The sequence below is a fragment of the Schistocerca gregaria genome, chromosome 4 (genome assembly GCF_023897955.1).
Source record: "Schistocerca gregaria isolate iqSchGreg1 chromosome 4, iqSchGreg1.2, whole genome shotgun sequence".
NCBI lineage: Eukaryota > Metazoa > Arthropoda > Insecta > Orthoptera > Acrididae > Schistocerca > Schistocerca gregaria.
In genome coordinates this window covers 447,678,939-447,700,089 of record NC_064923.1, presented here as the reverse complement: position 1 = coordinate 447,700,089, position 21,151 = coordinate 447,678,939, and the positions used below count along the sequence as shown (strand labels likewise).

The 21,151-nt window shown below is 45.6% G+C and overlaps 1 protein-coding gene across 1 annotated transcript in view; it reads left to right on the top strand.

Moving 5' to 3' along the window:
• LOC126266953 (uncharacterized) overlaps positions 1–21,151 on the top strand; it is a 150,133-nt gene that overhangs the window by 96,373 nt on the left and 32,609 nt on the right. The window lies entirely within an intron of this gene.

The window sequence follows — 21,151 nt, the reverse complement described above, 5'->3', positions numbered from 1 at the left end:
TATTTAGCACTGAAATAGCCAATCAGGTCGTCGCGCAAATTCAAGCAACCTGCAGAGAGTGTGTCACCAAAAGTGTTCTTCTTTCCGTTTGTACAAACGGAACAAATGTATCATTTGCTCACCTAGCTTAGATTTATCACTTCCGAAAAAGTCACATTTTAAAAGGTAATGAGCATTTGGGCAAGTGGAAGTCGCTGAACCACAAATGTCTGTGCATTATTGCATGTTAGCGCCTGTAAGTGCCTGAATTCCGGCCCGCAACGACCTGATCGTCTGACTTCAACGCTAAATAGCTCGGCGCATTCGGGAGGACGACGGTTCAATCCCGCGTCCGGCCATCCTGCTTTAGGTTTTCCGTGACTTCCCTAAATCGCTCCAGGCAAATGCCATGATGGTTCCTTCGAAAGGGCACGGCCGACTTCCTGCCCCGTCCTCCCCTAAAAACCGATGAGACCGATGATCTCGCAGTTTGGTCTCTTTCCCCCAAAACAACCAACAATCCAAATAGCTCGGAAACGGCCAACGTATCGAATTTTTGTCTTAACGATTATTTCTCAGGGCAACCTACACTGCAACACCCTTACAAGCTTGTCAGCCCGTTCCTGGCCACCTCGTATAGTTTGCAACAGGCTGTATTGGATCTTGCGGTGCAGTCATCATGTTTTGGCTGTTATGGCTCACCAATTTGTGTGTGTGTGTGTGTAAAAACAGTAACGCCTCTTAACATTCTCTTTGGGTAAGCTGGAATGTGCGCCCTCCTTTCACACCTCCGAAGCTGCCGAAACGCACGGTGCATCGGCATGCGCAGCTGCTGTCTGCGAGGAAGTCCTGAACCCAGTCACAAAACCGGTTCGACACTCGACAAGCTCGTATTTGTTCACTAAACGAGAAAGCGACATTATATCGAATGCGTCCCAGGTGTCAAAGATCACAGCACAACCTCAGTGCCGTTGTTTACATTGCTCTGCATCTCATGGACGAACGTGGCGAACAGCGTTTCGCAAGATGCCTTTTCACGGTATCCATTTTGAATCCTACTGAGTAGCTCCTCGTTCTCCATTAAAAGTCATAATGCGTGAGAAATAAATCTCTTCCGTAATTGTACAACGTATTGACATCTGCGATACAGAGCATCTGTCCAGTGACGCTTTTTGAAAAAAAAAATGGCAATGAGCTGCGCTTGTTTTTCCCACTCGCCTGGCGCCCCTTCTTGCTCCAGCCATATCTACTAGACTGGTGTGAGTTAGCCGCGGGCGGCATTCCTCAAGGTGAGGAGCCAGGTGGCAGTCACCTGCGGAGGACGGATAGCGGTGTGTAAACAGAGCGGGCTCTGTGTAGAAACCGACGGGGTGGGCGTAGAGGATCGAGCCGTCGGTTCGCAGCTCGTCTCGTTTGTTTGCACGTGCGTGCGTAAACACGGAACACAAATAGCGAGCCTGCCTCTTACGATGCATGTGTGTGTGGTAAGTGGAGAAGGGAGAGGGGGGGGGGGGGGGGTGAGGAGGGGGGGGGGGGGCGGAGGATGTTGCCACTAGGCAGCTATGCGGAGCCTGGCAGCAGGCGGTAGACGTCGGCCCTCGTAAGCGCCACGTATCACGGAAAGAAAGCGCCTACAACCAAATTTAACTAGGGACTGTTCATAAGATTTCCCTTATTTTCTACTTGAGATGCATAGTTTGGCCGTGCGGGATTAGCCGAGCGGTCTTAGGCGCTGCATTCATGGACTGTGCGGCTGGTCCCGGCGGAGGTTCGAGTCCTCCCTCGGGCATGGGTGTGTGTGTTTGTCCTTAGGATAATTTAGGTTAAGTAGTGTGTAAGCTTAGGGACTGATGACCTTAGCAGCTAAGTCCCATAAGATTTCACACACATTTTGAACATGCATATTTTGTCACTGTCACAACTGCTTCCACATTGACATCTATAACTGCAGGGTGGACAAAAAACTGTCCCAAGTAGTACACGGGCGGGGAAAAAAGTTAGTGCACACTTTTAGAGGTTCCCACTTCACTCAAGATTCATTGATGCAACAGTGCATATGAAGTACATGAAGTGATCACATCTACAGATAAATAGCACAAGCGGTTCTGAGGTACCAGGTATCGACTCATGCTGGAACACCCACACTAGTACGTAGTGTAGCCTCAACAGGCGGCAATGCAGGCGCTGACTCTGGCATCCAATCGATCGTACAGATGGCAAATACTGTCCTGGCATACCTTATACCACGCCTGCCCTACCTGTTCGCGCAGTTCTGTAAGAGTTGTTGGTTGACAAGTCGCACGAGTCACTTCTCGTGGCACCGTGTCCCACAAACGTCGCTCAGTTGCAGAATTTTGGAACACGTATTATGTTCGAGTATAATGACTTTCCTGGAGACTATAAATCTACTCTGTAGGAATCAGCATGGGTTTCGAAAAAGACGATCGTGTGAAACCCAGCTCGCGCTATTCGTCCACGAGACTCAGAGGGCCATTGACACGGGTTCACAGGTAGATGTCGTGTTTCTTGACTTCCGCAAGGCGTTTGACACAGTTTCCCACAGTCGTTTAATGAACAAAGTAAGAGCATACGAACTATCAGACCAATTGTGTGATTGGATTGAGGAGTTCCTAGATAACAGAACGCAGCATGTCATTCTCAATGGAGAGAAGTCTTCCGAAGTAAGAGTGATTTCAGGTGTGCCGAAGGAGAGTGTCATAGGACCGTTGCTATTCACAATATACATAAATGACCTGGTGGATGACATCGGAAGTTCACTGAGGCTTTTTGCAGATGATGCTGTGGTGTATCGAGAGGTTGCAACAATGAAAAATTGTACTGAAATGCAGGAGGATCTGCAGCGAATTGACGCATGGTGCAGGGAATGGCAATGGAATCTCAATGCAGACAAGTGTAATGTGCTGCGAATACATAGAAAGATAGATCCCTTATCATTTAGCTACAAAATAGCAGGTCAGCAACTGGAAGCAGTTAATTCCATAAATTATCTGGGAGTACGCATTAGGAGTGATTTAAAATGGAATGATCATATAAAGTTGATTGTCGGTAAAGCAGATGCCAGACTGAGATTCATTGGAAGAATCCTAAGGAAATAAAACCCCAAAACAAAGGATGTAGGTTACAGTACGCTTGTTCGCCCACTGCTTGAATACTGCTCAACAGTGTGGGATCCGTACCATATAGGGTTGATAGAAAAGATAGAGATAATCCAACGGAGAGCAGAGCGCTTCGTTACAGGATCATTTAGTAATCAGGAAAGCGTTACGGAGATGATATACTCCAGTGGAAGACTCTGCAGGAGAGACGCTCAGCAGCTCGGTACGGGCTTTTGTTAAAGTTTCGAGAACATACCTTCACCGAAGAGTCAAGCAGTATATTGCTCCCTCCTATGTATATCTCGCGAAGAGACCATGACGATAAAATCAGAGAGATTAGAGCCCACACAGAAGCATACCGACAATCCTTCTTTCCACGAACAATACGAGACTGGAATAGAAGGGAGAATCGATAGAGATACTCAGGGTACCCTCCGCCACACACCGTCAGGTGGCCTGCGGAGTATGGATGTAGATGTAGATTGGAGACAAGTGCGGAGATAGTGCTGGCCAGGGAAGTTGCTGTAAGTCTTTCAGAGCACGAGTTTCATGGGCACTCTGTAGGTGAGCATTATCCTGTTGGAACAACGCATCCCGTTCCTGTTGCAAGAATGTCAAAAGAACAAGCCTAACAACATTCTGCACGTACCGAGCGCTAGTTGGAGTCCCCTCCAGAACTACAAAAGGTGAACGAGATTCGTAGCATACCGCATCTCAGGCCATAAGATCTGAGATGGGGCCAGTGCGACTTGCACGAATGCAGTGTATGAGACAGTAGTCTATGTCGTGCGCACAAACGATCATCAGTTGCGTCCAGACAGATTCTGCTTTCATTGCCGAACACCACGGCACGCCGTTCCATCTTCCGAGTGGTCCTCTGAGGCCACCAGTCGAAGCGTGCACGCCGGTGGAAGTGAAAGACTGACTAGAGGTGTGCATGCCCATAATCTCTTTGCTAATAAACGGTTGGTATAATATTGCGTGTTGACACGTCTGGGCTCATAATCCCTCTTATCTGTGCTGTAGTAGCTGTACGATCTGCCACTGCTGCCCTTACAATATGACGATCCCGGCGTGGATCTGTGCTGTGCGGTCGTCCAGTATCTCCTCTGCGGGTTTAAAATGTTCACGTGATCAAGGATACAACTGACTCAGCACGTTCCACTTGTGTGGCATTTCTCCGAAAGGACCATCCCGCCCACACTGGACTCGCATTCGGGAGGACGACGGTTCAATCCCGCGTCCGGCCATCCTGATTTAGGTTTTCCGTGATGTCCCTAAATCGCTCCAGGCAAATGCCGGGATGGTTCCTCTGAAAGGGCACGGCCGAATTCCTTCCCTGTCCTTCCCTAAACCTATGAGACCGATGACCTCGATATTTGGTCTCTTCCTCCAAACAACCAACCAACAAACAAACGAACCAACCAACCATCCCGCTACTCGGAAGGCCGCATATTGACCGCTTTCATACGGGCTTAGTTGGCTGAAAAAAGCACGAATGCGTCTCCGTGGCGTGGTTCTCACTTTTGCACTACTCAGAGCCTTCTGGCTAAGAGCATTCCATATTAAAGAGTAGACACAGATGGAGCTCTGGAAGCTAAGCCACCACGACATCGAAGCCATCAGTACATCTACTACCCCCACGCGGCGTATGCCGTCTTCTGGTCAAAATCGACGTCATCTTCCCAGGTGTAATAATTTTTCTTCCGGCAGTGTATTTGATGCACAATAAGATACGCAAACCAGTTTACAATATCAGGCCCCCGTGGGAATAATGTACGAGGCTAATCCCAAAAGTAAGGTCTCCTGTTTTTTTTTTATAAGTACATAGACCTGTTTATTTCGACAGTGGTTTCCATCAGCTTGAACATTTAGCTATTTTTCGACATAATCACCATTTCTCTCGATACAGTTCTGTAGACGCTGTGGCAGTTTTTGTATGCCCATGTCATGCCAGCTCGCCGCCGTGCTGTTTCACCTCGTCGTCGGAGCTGAATCGCTTTCTGGCCAAATGTTCTTTTAACCTAGGGAACAGTCACTGGGCGCCAAGTCACGACTATAGGGTGGGTGGGTCTTTATGTTCCACTGAAACTGTTGCAGGATTGCAACGGTTAGCCGAGCGAAGTGTGGGCGAGCGTTGTCACGGAGAATGTGTACGCCCTTGCTCAACATTCCTCTTCTCCGGTTCTGAATTGCCCGTTTGAGTTTTTTCAGAGTCTCACTGTACCTCAGCGTTAATTGTGGTCCCAGTGGGCATAAAATCGACCAACAATACCCCTTTCCGATCCCAAAAAACGGTTGTCATGACTTTACCGGCAGATTGTGTTTCTTTGAATTTCCGCGGCTTTGGCGAAGAAGGATGCCGCCACTGGCGTGGTTATTACTTGGTCTCAGGTGTAAAATGCTATGCCCAGGTTTCCTCACACGTGACAATTGAGTCCAGAAAGTTGACCTGTTCGGTTGTAAGGCGGTGAAGAAATGCGCGGGAAGCATCAACTCGTCGCCGCATTTGGTCCTCAATGAGCGTGCATGACATCCATCTTGCGCACACCTTCCGGTAGTTCAATGTTTTCGTTAAAATTCTGTGAGCGGTGCTTCGGGAAACCTCAGGAACCAACGTGCTGTGATCATCCAGGGTGATCCGCCTATCTTCATTCATGCTTTACTCAACCTTCAACACTGTCTCCTTAGAAATTGACGGTCTCCCGCTCCTCTGTTCGTCGTGAATTTCGGTCCGACCAGCTGCACACTCTACACCGCTTACGAGCATTTTTGACATCCATGCACGACTCGCGATACACTTCCGTCAATTGGCGATAGATTTCAATCGGTGCAGTGCCCTTTGCGTTCAAAAACCGAATAAATGCGCGCAATTCGTACTTGGCGGTAACATCCAACGAGAGCTCCATTCTCAACGGCTGGCAAGCCAAGACTGAGCGCCTCAGCGCGGCGTGCGCATGTTTACACACAGCGCGTGAAGCACTCTTCATAACAGTGTGACCAACTGCCACACAAACAGACTTCTGTACTTATAAAAAAATAGGAGATATTACTTTTGGGATTAGCCTCATATGTTGGGTTCAGGTGAATGATAAATTTTCCGGGCCCCTTGTATTTTGCTCACCTAGTACCAGGTGTCTATCCTATGGGTCGTCAAGCGCTTTTTCTGTGACGTTTCGGGAGATATTTGCATTTTCGTTTTCGCGAAGTGTAGCTGGAGTCAGCCCAAACAAATACCGCTCTTTAAGTATCTCGTGCGACACCCAGCTTCGACAGAAATCACCGGTTTGCTTCTTATTACAAACGAAATTATTTTTAAATCGGCATTTTACATTCCTATTCAACAGAGCGCCTCAAAATTAGTCTATTGAGATATTCATTTTATCTTCATGTATTATCAGGAACAGTAAAACAGGAAGAATAACGTGGTACTACAGCAGCAACTAAGCACCGCTTCTGCATGGCGGTAGCAATTAGCGCGGGCCAGGACGGTGCTGTCTCTGGTGTTCTGGTTTTATTTTGCCCACCCAGTGATTTACTGTTCCTGATAATACCTGTTGATAAAATGAATATCGCCATAGACTAATTTGGGAGCTCTGTGTCGAAAGGGCACGTAAAATTTCGGTTTAAAAATCATTTTGTTTTTAATGTGTCACAAGCATGTTTAGGCTGACTCCGGCTACACTTCGCCATAAAGGCCCCGCATAATACAGAAAACGCGCCTGACGACTCTTACTAGAGATATGCTGTATACGACTACTCTGCAAGTCAAAGTGTTTGGCAGATCTTTCATCAAAACAACTTCCAGACTATTTCTCGATCGCTCCACTATCGAGTAGGAAGTGGGATGAATAAACACCTAAATATTTCCGCGTGAGCCCTGATTTCTCTTGTTTTATTATAATGGCCGTCTCGCTATAAGTGGGAGTCAACAAAATGTTTTAGCATTTGCAGCAGAAATTTGCTGTATGAAAAGATCTCGCCAGAACGAAAAATGTTTTTGTTTTAATGGGTGACACCCTAACTCGTTCATCATATACGTGACACCCTCTCCCGGTTTCGAGATAATACAAAACGAACTGCCCTTCCTTAAACTTCTTAGCGTCCTCGGTCAATCCTATTTCGTAAGGATCCCACATCATGCAGCAATATTCCAGAAGAGGATGGACAAGGACCGTGTAGGCAGACACTCTGTTAGGTTTGCTGCGTATTCTAGCTGTTCTACCAGTAAGTAGCAGTCTTTGGTACGTCCTCGACACATTTTATATGTGATGTTTCCGATTGAAATTATTCGTAACTGCAATATTGCTTTCCTTACAATCGGGCATGGTTTTGTTTTTGCAACACCGTCCCATTCTGCATAGTATACAACGTGGAATCAGTTTTGTCTTTTATTACTTTATTTTGTATAAAATTTACTTTTGATGCCTTACATAGTTACCATGAAAAGGATGTCTCTGTTGGAAAGGCTTCAATCTAATTTTTAATCTGCTTTTTTACATACGTAGATGAATTTTCTTTTATTCTTGAGGACTTTTTATATTATGATATACAGCCTCGCTACAAGGACCTTATGGACATTAGTACCTGTATCCTCCATAATGCTATTTGCTCAGGACCTTTTGTCACTGAGAGGTTTAGCACGTTATCGCAACGATTCACACTTAATGTGATTTCCTAAAGTTACTGCTGAAAATCATTTTCGCAGAAAGCCTTAATACTATTTTGGTCGACGTTTCATATCTACCACCAACTTAAACCATGTAATTTCGCTAACATATGAAGAGTGTATTGAAGTCTCCACCAGTTATTATTGTGTGAGCACCTATTTCAAATGAAACGAGTTTTCGATGAACCTCTCAGCAACTATATCATCTAAATGGTCAGACCTGTGAAAGGAACTAATTATTAATTTATTCCGGTTTTCGAGTATACTTCTTCCCATGTACTAGTTCACTGCAACTATCTACTTAAATTTCAATACAATATAAACTACTGGTAACACCAACAAACACACCACCACCAACTGAATTTAATCTGTTCTTTCAGAACGCCTTTATATCCTTCGTAAAAACTGAACTTATCTTCGGCTTCAGCCAGCTTTTAGTACCTACAACTATTTTTGATTCAGTGTTTCCTATGAGCACTTGGAGATCTGGTTCTTTCCCAACACAGGTACGACAATTTACAGCTGTCATACCCATGTTTCCTACACCTACTCTTGTCCTGTTGTTTGGACGTCAATTGAAAATGGGAATGGCAGTATCAGGCATATTTATCATATTATACTTTCCATTACGCGCTTTAGGGGATTATATTTCCATCAGATGGATTTACGTCACTTAATTAATGATGGATGTACTGCACGAGGGTTGAGTGTTATATTCGGTAAATTTCCATGAAAGAACGGAGAATTTTTGTTGCGCCTTCCTGGTTGATGACCTTGATTATTCCAAGAATCGAATAAAAAAAATTCAACATTGTAGGGCTTGCAGTTTATTGTTGACAGTCGTTTGAATTTGTCAGTGCGTCGACTGCGACTGAAAAGGGAGAAAACAGAGTTTCATGCTGTTATTCAATATTCTCATTTGATGGGCTGGACTGCCGGACACATCAAAACAGAACTGGATGGAATTCACACTGACTCTGCACCATCACTGAAGACCATTTACTTCTGGGTTAATGTATTAAAACACAGTCGGACAAGCACCATGAACGAAGCGCGCTCCGGCCGTTCGATTGTGGTCATCACAAAGGAAACCATTAACAAAATTCGTAATATGGTAATGCAAGGCCCCCAAACAAAAACTCGTGACACTACTGAGACTTTACATCTCAACTGAGCAGGCGCATAATATCGGCGCGATTGCGCACAGTCGACCAAAAGCGCATACGGTATAACATTTCAACACAATATGTGGCCATGATCAGTCGCAATCTGCAAGATTTGTGGACCTATTTGTGACAGTTAATGAATCTTGGATCCATTGTTACACACCAGAGTCAAAACGGCAGTCTAAACATGGACAAAGGCAAGTGAAAGTATACCGAGAAGACAAGAACCATTTTGTCAAAAATGGTTCAAATGGCTCTGATCACTATGGGACTTAACATCTGAGGTCATCAGTCCCCTAGACTTAGAACTGTTTAAACCTAAATAACCTAAGGACATCACACACATCCATGCCCGAGGCAGGATTCGAACCTGCGACCGTAGCGGTCGCACAGATCCAGACTGAAGCGCCTAGCCACACCGGCCGGCACCATTTTGTCAGCTAGTAAGGTTAAGGCCACTGATTTCTGGGATTCCCAAGGAGTAATCCTCATAGATTAATTGCAAACAGGCAGAGTCACAACTGGACACTATTCTGCTTCATTGTTGGACCATCTGAAACTTGCTTTGGCTGAAACAAGACAAAGGTCGGCACGCAAGAAAGTGCTCTTCCAGCAGGATAATGCTCAATCCTACACATGAGAGGTAATAATGGCGCAATTGCATGACTTCTGCTTTGAATTGCTTCCTCATCCATTCTGTTCAGCAGAGTTAGCCCCAGGTTACTTCTTCCTGTTCCCTGACTTGAAACTTTGGCTTGCTGAGAAGTAATTTTCATCAAATGTAGAAGTATTAGTTCCAGCCGATGAGAATTTTGCAGAGTTTGAAAGAACCTATTTTTTCGAAAGCTGGAGAATCACCGGACCAAGTGCTTCTCCCTCAAAGGAGACTTTGTTGAGAAGTAAAGTGAGTTGATTACGAAACAAATATTTTTCTTGCTTTTTTATCAGACTTACGAAACCACCCTTCTTGGTGCTACACTACTGGCCATTAAATTTGCTACACCACGGAAATGACGTGCTACAAATGAGGAAATTTAACCGGCAGGAAGAAGATGCTTTGATATGCAAATGATTAGCTTTTCAGAGCATTCATACAAAATTGGCGCCGGTGGCGGCACCTACAATGTGCTGACATGAGGAAAGTTTCCAACCGATTTCTCATACACAAACAGCAGTTGATTGTGTTACCTGGTGAACCGATGTTGTGATGCTTCGTGTAAGGAGGAGAAATGCGTACCATTACGTTTCCGACTTTGATAAAGGTCGGATTGTAGCCTATCGCGATTGCGGTTTATCGTATCGCGACATTGCTGCTCGCGTTGGTCGAGATCCAATGACTGTTTGCAGAATACGGAATCGGTGGGTTCAGGAGGGTAATACGGAACGCCGTGCTGCATCCCAACGGCCTCGTATCACTAGCTGTCGAGATGACAGGCATCTTATCCGCATGGCTGTAACGGATCGTGCAACCACGTCTCGATCCCTGAGTCAACAGATGGGGACGTTTGCAACACAACAACCATCTGCACGAACAGTTCGACGACGTTTGCAGCAGCATGGACTATCAGCTCGGAGAGCATGGCTGCGGTTATCCTTGACGCTGCACCACAGACAGGAGCACCTGCGATGGTGTACTCAGCGAAGAACCTGGGTGCACGAATGGCGAAATCCCATTTTTTCGGATAAATCCAGGTTCTGTTTACAGCATCATGATGTTCGCATCTGTGTTTGGTGACATCGCGGTGAACGCACAATGGAAGAGTGTATTCGTCATCGCCATTATGGCGTATCACCCAGCGTGATGTTATGGGGTGCCATTGGTTACACGTCTCGGTCACCTCTTGTTCGCTGGACGGCACTTTGAGCAGTGGATGTTACATTTCAGATATGTTACGACCCGTGGCTCTACCCTTCACTCGATCCCTGCGAAACCGTACATTTCAGCAGAATAATGCACGACCACACGTTGCAGGTCCTGGACGGGCCTTTCTGGATACAGAAAATGTTCTACTGCTGCCCTGTCCAGCACATTCTCCAGGTCTCTCACCAATTGAAAACGTCTGGTCAATGGTGGCCGAGCAACTGGCTCGTCACAATAAGCCAGTCACTACTCTTGATGGACTGTGGTATCGTGTTGAAGCTGCATGGGCAGCTGTACCTGTACAAGCCATCCAAACTCTGTTTGACTCAATGCCCAGGAGTATCAAGGCCGTTATTACGGCCAGAGGTGGTTGTTCTGGGTACTGATTTCTCAGGATCTATGCACCCAAATTGCGTGAAAATGTAATCACATGTCGGTTCTAGTATAATATATTTGTCGAATGAATAACCGTTTATCGTCTGCATTTCTTCTTGGTGTAGCAATTTTAATGGCCAGTAGTGTACTTTTGGGTAACCCGTGGCACTCTGGCAGGGGAATACATAAAAAGCTCTTTTTGTGCAGAGCTGAGAATGATACGTTACAACCTTGCCTGCTTCTCCTTCAGTACGAGATAAAGGAAACCGCACCTGTGTTGGCAGGTCAACTGTTTGCAGTGAGTAAACGCTCGCTCAGAACTGAGTATTCAGTGGGAGTAAATGATGTCAGCTGACTGCAAACCGGCCACGACACTGACTCGTCAGCGCTAAATGCTTGCCAGCAGCCGCTTGTCAGCGTGAGATGCCCCAGCCGCCTTCCCGTCTGGCGCCGGTGCCCCCACAGAGAAGGATGCCTGGCTCCCCGCCAGCTGCGGCTGCCTCCGCACCGTGCGTGCTGTTTGTGCGGCCGCACGCAGCACGCCACACGCGCGTCGCATGCTCACAGCTTGCTCAGCAGGCCTGCCAACGTCTCACAATGCGGCTGGTTTCCATTTTAGACGTGCTTCCAATATCTGGGTCGCCACTGATGGAGCAAGTGCGATGCTCAGCCAGCCGAGGCGAGGAGCCAATGTCTAGGCTAAAGGCTCAGACCTACGGTATCGGACGTCAGCTTTCAATCCTGATGCAGAGATATGTACGATACCGCAGTGCCTGTGTTGTTCCGAATTATCATGCAATGTCGCTCTCGACATGCATGCATGGCCAACGGATCACGTACTGCAGCGACTAAGCCGTTACGAAATACGTGAAATGTTTAATATTTTCAGCCATGATGGCTATGTTTGTGAACCGTGACTGCGTGGGATAATTATTTATTTCAAGTTCAATCTGACATAATGTAACACGTTTCGAAAATGTTCTCTTCATCTTCAGGCGTTCATACATACATACATACATACATACATAGAGAAATGTTACTTAAAAATAAAGTCTTAAACTAGATTAATCTAGAACACTTTGTACATTTTTTTTACTGTAACAGCTAGTGTGACATTTGGGGGAAAGGAGGGGAGCAGTGTATGGCTAGAAATAGAAATCAGTGATGTTATCTGCTGGTTTTCTTCTTTATGGTTGACTATGTATATTACAGGAATGTCATCATCTTGCTGCTTCACTTGCATTACTGGAGTAATGGTGGAGCTGTTGATTGACATTACACTATTGCACATTATATTTTGTCACTGCTTCCCCCCCAAATGCCACACCAGCTGTTACAGTAAAAAACAGTGGACAAAGTGTTCTAGATTAATCTAGTTTAAGACTGTTTATTTTTAAGTAACTTTTCTCTTTGTATGTATGTATTTATGTATAAGCTCCTGAAGATGAACAGAATATGTTCGAAACGCGTTGCATTATGTTAGATTAAGCATAAAATAAAAAGTGACTGGTAGCAGAAACTTCAAATAAATAACGTGAAATGTTTTCACTGTAGGAATATGGACAACAACCATCCGTATAATGGAATGACGAAAATGAAAATGTGTGCTGATCCGGGACTCGAAGCCAGATTTTCCTCTTATTGCGAACGGGCGCCTTTCCATTGGGCTATCCGAGCACTTTTCGAGGCCAGACCCACGATTCCATATGTTGTCAACCATGTGTCAACAACCGGCACTCGTACATCCGTTGTTTATATTCCCGTACAGGGTTCAAAAAATGGTTCAAATGGCTCTGAGCACTATGGGACTTAACATCTGTGGTCATCAGTCCCATAGAACTTAGAACTGCTTAAACCTAACTAACCTAAGGACAGCACACAACACCCAGTCATCACGAGGCAGAGAAAATCCCTGACCCCGCCGGGAATCGAACCCGGGAACCCGGGCGCGGGAAGCGAGTTCGCTACCGCATGACCACGAGCTGCGGACTCCGTACAGGGGAGGCATTTTAATTGAACAGGATGCGATAAGATATTTACAATATTGCAGTGCCTGTGTTAACACGATATACGCTGCAAGGTTCCTTCGGACTGTAATATCATATTTATCCGCCGACACCGGACAAGCAACTTTCAAGTAAAATGTCTTCCCTGTGTGAGAATTTTGCCAATGGTAATACGAATACAGGTTGTAGACACATGCTTAACGACATATGGAAATTTGGGCCTGACCGTGAGTGATGATCGCATAGCCAAATAGTAAGGCGAACGTTCGCGATGAGCGGGAAATCCAGGTTCAAATCCCAATTCCTCACATGTTTTCATTGTCGTCTTTCCATTACACAGCTGATGGCTGTCCATATTTGTAACTTTGAATACAGTTCAGATAAAAAAAACGCTACCAATTTTTATGTTTCTATATTTTTTAAATGTAATGTAGCCTGAATTTTAAGTAAGTTGGAAGGTGTCAGTTTGGTAAAATAGGACTTGATGTAATACCAACTGCTCTGTAAATGATTGTGGTCACAGGATATCAGATCACAAGATCTGGATGTCCAAGTCGTCATTGCGAGAAACAACACGCTTAGGGAATCTCTCTCGTTACAGTTCTATTGCTGAAATCAGTGTGTGGAAGGTTTGTTCTCTTGTTAAAACCAAACGTCTTCAGCATTCACACGATACAGTTCAGACCAAAAAAACTCTCTTAACATACTCGTATTAGAGCAGCGTTTTCCGTGCACCGTTAATACGTTTCCAATGCCAAATACGCCCTCAGCCCAAATGCCACAGTACATGGTAGCTCGTTGTCGATGTCAAGGGTTCTCCATTATTACTACAGGGTTTTATGTGCCACAAATCCTGCAATTTTGCTTGTTGAGGAAGCCATTCAATCAGTGAACACTATTTTTATAATGAAATTTTTGTCCGCGCTTTGTGTTGAGAGCACCATTACAGAAATGCTCGGCGCTTCTGGTGATCGTTTGGCTTCAGTTCTTATGCCAGTTGGATTTTAGAGGCAGATCTTTTTTAACAATTCACTCACTGCATGCCGAGCCCGGGAATATCAAATAGTTGTGAACGTCGGCAAACAGATTTCGCTTGACTTAACAGCAACACAGTGTCGATGTTTGCCTCGAGAATTTAATGTTGACAATTGAACCGGTTTTCTCAAATTTAGCGACCAGTGTCATCACAGTCGACTTTTTGGTGCATTACTTTAATAAAACATTCCACGGATTTCGCGAACAGTCTCTGCACATCATTCAACACACATGTAACATGGTTTCGCTCCGACAACACGCTGTGAAGCGCTCAAGAAAACAGATGGAAATCGGGCAACGTTCAATGCTGCCAACTTACTCGAACCAAAATGGAGGGCATCTCAGAAGTTGCATTCTTTATGTGCCCTCTTGAGAATACGAAAGAGATTAGAACATATGAAACAAATTAGTGGCGAAGTTGAGTAAAGGTGCTCGTATGAGACGAATACAGTGAATGTAGAGAGAAAACAATGGCGGCCTGCAACGGACCAGCCAGAAGACTGGTGTCCTTATATATGACCTTTTCATATAGATTAATATTCAGCATATTAGCACACAAGACACGAGGGCGCGCCAGACCCGGATCAAATTCACGTGACTGATTTAGCATCCTTTGGTTTGGTGCAATGGCCACCTTGAATGTCATTTTTTTATCGGTTTTGCATGTTCGTTTAGGGAAATGGGGATTGTTCTCAACCTGCTGCTTGGAAAATACGATGTACAAAGATTTAAAATACGTCAACATACAGGTCAAAGTTTAAACGATTACAGACAGATGGCACACATGACTTCCCTCCGTTGGGTCAACTGACGACTTCGTCCACAGGTGAGGTATCCCATCACTCAAACGAATGAAAACCAAGCTAGGAAGTGCCATGAATAGTATTTGCGTGCAGGTAAAGGAGAATGCGGCGGTGGTAACTCCATGGGTCGTTACAAACATTTTTCCTTAAAGGTCGCATTCAGTGTGCTCGGTTCTATCTAGGGTTTTGTTTTCCGGCAATGTTAGTTATGCGTTAACAGTGGTACACAACAGTACTACGGATATGTTTGCTGATGAAGAGATGGTCAATATACACTTTACGTACGGGTTCACTGAATGCACTGAAAGCGCAGCACAACAGTCGTATGCTTAGCTGCTCTCGCATCGACAGCAATCACAGCACAGCACTTTTGCATGTGTCTGACGATTGTTTCATAACTTTGCATTTTGTGTTGTACATTTTGGTTAATGCATATTACAGGTTTTTTCTCAGCTATATACACTGAAGCGCCAAAGAAACTAGTGTAGGCATGCGTATTCAAATACAGAGATATGTGAACAGGCAGACAACGTCGCTGCGGTCGGCAAAGCGTATATAAGACAACAAGGGCTTGGCGCTGTTGTTAGATCGGTTACTGCTGCTACAACATTTACGTGAGTTTACATGGTGTTATATTCGGCACACGAGCGATGGGATACAGCATCTCCGATGTAGCGATGAAGTGGGGATTTTCCCGTACGACGGTTTCACGAGTTTACCGCGAATAACAGGAATCCGGTAAAACATCAAATCTCCGATATCGCTACGGCCGGACAAAAAGATCGAGCAAGAACGGGACCAACTACGACGGAAGAGAATCGTTCAACGTGACAGAAGTGCAACCCTTCCGCAAACTGCTGCAGATTTCAATGCTGAGCCATCAACAAGTGTCAGCGTGCGAACCATTCAACGAAACATCGTCGATATGGGCTTCCGGAGCCGAAGGCGCACACGTGTACCCTTGATGACTGCACGGCACGAAGATTTACGCCTCGCCTGAGACCTTCAGGACCGACAACGCACTGTTGATGACTGGAAACATGTTGCCTGGTCGGTCGAGTCTCGCTTCAAGTTGTATCGAACGGATGGACCTCATGAATCCATGGACCCTGCACGTCAGCAGGAGATTGTTCAAGCTGGTGGAGGCTCTGTAATGGTGTGGGGCGCGTGCAGTCGGAGTGATATGGGACCCCTGATACGTCTAGATACGTCTCTGACAGGTGACACGTACGTAAGAATCCTGTCTGATCACCTGCATCCGTTCACGTCCATTGTGCATTTCGACGGACTTGGGCAATTTCAGCAGGACAATGCGACACCCCACACGTCCAGAATTGCTGCAGAGTGGCTCCAGGAACACTTTTCTGAGTTTAAACACTTCCTCTGGCCATCACACTCCCCATACATGAACATTATCGAGCAGATCTTGGATGCCTTTCAATGTGCTGTTCAGAAGAGACCTCTATCCCCTCGTACACTTACGGATTTATGGACAGCCCTGCAGGATTCATGGTGCCAATTCCCTCCAGCACGACTTCAGACATTAATCGAGTCCATGCTACGTCGTGTTGCGGCACTTCTGAGTGCTCGCGGGTGCCCAAAACGATATTAGGCAGGTGTACCAGTTTCATTGGCTCTTCAGTGTAGTTAGTTACTCAGAAACAATGGTGACTGCGCTAACAAACCGAAGAAATCATAATTACATTGTTATTTTGTAATGATCAGTCGGAGACCGTAGATGCCTTATAGCAAAATACTCAAAAGATATCCCTGTACAACTTCTGAAAGTTTGTCTTTCGGATTCTGGTTCGTCCTGTATTATTTACCTCTTAATCCTGTGAGCACCAATTTTATTTCAAAGACGTCAAGGTAGTTTATTTTAATTAATGTTTTATTCAGAATTAACAATAGGAAAATAATATTTCCCGCCGTTTCGTTTTCCATGGCCCTGGGAGGGTGGGGTGGGGGGAGGGTGAGGGGGTGTAGGATATACAGGATTGTTTACATGTACCTCCATGATTTCAAAAGACGACTGCGGAAAAACTACAAGACACAGTGACAACAAGCACACGTCAGTGGACGGAACATCTCTCCAAGTTTGCAACACACACTAAAGGTGCTCAAAATGGGTTTGGTTTGTAAAGTGGCAAGCATTAGTTCGTGGGTGCAAGTCGTTGACACATGTTCTGGAAGGCGCGAACGCAGCCCGCTTTGCGAGTGTGGTAACCGGGTTGCCTATCTGCAAGCGCGAACTAATTCGATGTGACATTACGGTGACGAGGGTTAACAATGTGTCTTGAAGGCAGCTCAACCTAGAGATATAATCTGTAATTATATGAATTCTGCTAACCATTAGCAGGCTTCCCTTCACTAGTGGGACACTGATACATAGCAATAACACCCAACAAGTTACAATTGGTTCTCTGATAACCTTTCGTGAGACACGTATTTCCCGATGCGAACCATTACCAGGCTTTCCTTTACCAGTTGAACATTTATACATAGCAATAACATGCAGCAAATTCCAGCTGGTTCTCTCATCATCTGTCGTGGAACACATACGTCCCGATGACGGCCAAGGGGTTAAAAGAGCACCATGGTCGCTTTGGCGCACTGTAGATCCTGTAGAACTAGTACCAGGTTGGCATGTGACTCCTCTCCAGTGACGTGTCTTGGCACTGAAGAGGGGCTTATGTGTTAGTCGGTTGTCTGTAATCAGTGCATTAAGCTGCGTCGACTTGGAGACATGACAGATCGACAGAAAGGAGCGCTATCGTGATTGGATGTGCCCACGACCACACCATGAATTAAGTTGCCTCAGTTTTATAAATCAGCACGGACTTTCCGGTGTGTCTAGAAGGAATGGTGTGCCGCACGCAGCCAGTAATCACAAAGAGATGCTAACCGACAGAAAATCAGTGGTTGTCACAGCTACAGAGACATATGCTGAATGCCTTTCTTCTTCTTCTTCTTTTTCTTCTTAACTTCATGGATTAGGGATTGAGCTTGTTTTGTCTTCACGTATTGCCTGCCCATCTCTGCCTAGTCTTCCAACATCTCTCTCCTTGTCGGTTTGTAAGCTGTGGCTAGTTTGGCCATTCGTTTACTGTACATTTTTCGTACCTGTTAGTGGCAGGTGTTGCGGCATATGCTTATTCTGCTTTCAGTTGGCTCTACTTTTAGTGGTCCTTGTCACTCTGTTTCGTTTATTGAGTAACCTTTCCTTCCTCTTAGAAATTTCATTTCTCCACTTTGTATTTTCTCTTATGTTCTTTTAATAGGTACGCAGCATTCATTCCCCTGATGAAGTATTGTTAAGAGCCATAGTTTTATAAACTTTTACTCTCGTTTCTTGACTTATTTGTAAATACATTATGAAAGGTGCCACATATACATCCAAATATAGTCAATTTTACGTCTAGCTCTTTATTACTGTCTAGTTCAGTTTGACATCCGAAATAAGTGAAGGATGACACTTATTCTAAAATCATATTATCTACAATGATTTTGAGTTAAACCGAATCTTTGCTCCAGAAAGCCATCATTTTAGTATTCGTTTTAGAAATCTCGACATTGCATTGATCACAAAAGTAAATAAAGTAAAAGATTTAACACAGCCTCCACAGTACCAGGGGCGTTCAATAAGAATGCTACATATTTTTGTCTCGGCCAGTTTTGACAGACAAAATGCGGAATTTGTTGTGGGACATCGGGGAATATTCACGCTTCAGCGCCTTAGGTTCATGAAGTTCCGATGGGTGACAGCCCTTTACGTAGCCTTCAGAGTGTCGTCTGTAACAGAGCTGCGTTCCAAGCTGACGGCTGTCACTGAATTTCTTTTGGCGGAAAACCAGAGCATCGCAAATGTTCATAGGTGCTTGCAGAATGTCTACAGAGACCTGGTAGAGAATAAAAGCACGGTGGGTCGTTGACAAAGCTTCTGTCACCATCGCAACAAAAACTACTGGACTGTTGTTCTTCATCCACCCTACAGCTCGGATCTCACACCTTTCGACTTCCACCAGTTGGCCCAATGAAGGATGAAGTACACGGATAATTGGGAATTTATTGATGTAGCAGGTCATTGAGACAGACGTCGGCCATTACAGTGGTACCATATGGGCATATAGGCCCTCCCAGTAAGGGGGCGTAAGGCTGTCGCATTAAACGTAGATTTTTTTAAAAACAGGGCTTCTTAACGAAAAGAGCGAGAAATTACACTAAAGAGCCAAAGAAACAGGTACAGCTGCCTAATATCGTGTAAGACCTCAGGAAGCACGCAGAAGTGGCACAACATGGTGTGGCATGGACTCGCCTAATGTCTGAAGTAGTGCTGGAGGGAACTGACACCATGAATCCTGCAGGGCTCTCCATAAATACTTAAGAGTACGAGAGGGTAGAGACCTCGTAATGTTCATGTCTGAGGAGTGTGGTAGCCAGCAGAGGTGTTTAAACTCAGAAGAGTGTTCCTGGAGCCACTCTGCAGCAGTTCTGGACGTGTGGGGTGTCAAATTGTCCTGCTGAAATTGCCCAGGTGCAGGTGATCAGACAGGAAGCTTACGTACATGTGCCCTGTCATAGTCGTATCTAGACAGACCTGGGGTCCCATATCACTCCAACTGCACACGTACAGAGCCTCCACCAGCCTGAACAATCCCCTGCTGACATGCATGGTCCATGGGTTCATGAGGTTGTAGGTTGTCTCCATAACACTATACATCCATTCCCTTGATACAATATGAAATGAGGCTAGGTGTCAAGCTTTTCGTCGAGTAGTCATCAAGGGTAGACGAATGGGACTTTGGCTCTGAAATCCCATATCGATGACGTTTGGTTGATTGGTTCACACGCTGAAACTTGTTGATGGCCCAGCATTCAAATCTGCAGCAATTTGCAGAAGGGTTGCACTTCTGTCGCGTTGAACGATTCTCTTCAGTCGTCGTTGGTCCCATTCTTGCTGGATCTTTTTCCGGTCGCAGCGACGTCGGAGTTTTGATGTTTTACCGGATTCCTGATATTCACAGTGCACTTTTGAAATAGTTGTATGGGAAAATCCCCACTTAATATCTACCTCGGAGATGCTGTGTCCCATCGCTCGTGCACTGTCTATGTTACCATGTTCAAACTCACTTTAATCTTGACAACCTGCCATTGTAGCAGCAGCAACCAATCTACACTACTGGCCATTAAAATTGCTACACCACGAAGATGACGTGCTACAGACGCGAAATTTAACCGACGGGAAGAAGATGCTGTGATATGCAAATGATTAGCTTTTCAGAGCATTCATACAAGGTTGGCGCCGGTGGCGACACCTACAACGTGCTGACATGAGGAAAGTTTCCAACCGATTTCTCATACACAAACAGCAGTTGACTGGGGTTGTCCGGTGAAACGTTGTTGTGATGCCTCGTGTAAGGAGGAGAAATGCGTACCATTACGTTTCCGACTTTGATTGTAGCCTATCGCGATTGCAGTTTATCGTATCGCGACATTGCTGCACGCGTTGGTCGAGATCCAATGACTGTTAGCAGAATATGGAATCGGTGGGTTCAGGAGGGTAATACGGAAGGCCGTGCTGGATCCCAACGGCCTCGCATCACTAGCTGTCGAGATGACAGGCATCTTATCCGAATGGGTGTAACGGATCGTGCAGCGACGTCTCGATCCCTGAGTCAACAGATGGGGACGTTTGCAACACAACAACCATCTGCACGAACAGTTCGACTACGTTTGCAGCAGCATGGACTATCAGCTCGGAGACCATGGCTGCGGTTACCCTTGACGCTGGATCACAGACAGGAGCACCTGCGCTGGTGTACTCAACGACGAAACTGGGTGCACGAATGGCGAAACGTCATTATTTCGGACGAATCCAGGTTCTGTTTAGAGCATTACGATGTTTGCATCCGTGTTTGGCGACATCGCGGTGAACGCACATTGGAGGCGTGTATTCGTCATCGCCATACTGGCGTATCACCCGGCGTGACGGTATGGGGGTGCCATCAGTTACACGTCTCGGTCACCTCTTGTTCGCATTGACGGCACTTTGAACAGTGGACGTTACATTTCAGATGTCCTACCACCCGTGGCTCTACCCTTCATTCGATCCCTGCGAAACCGTACATTTCAGCAGGATAA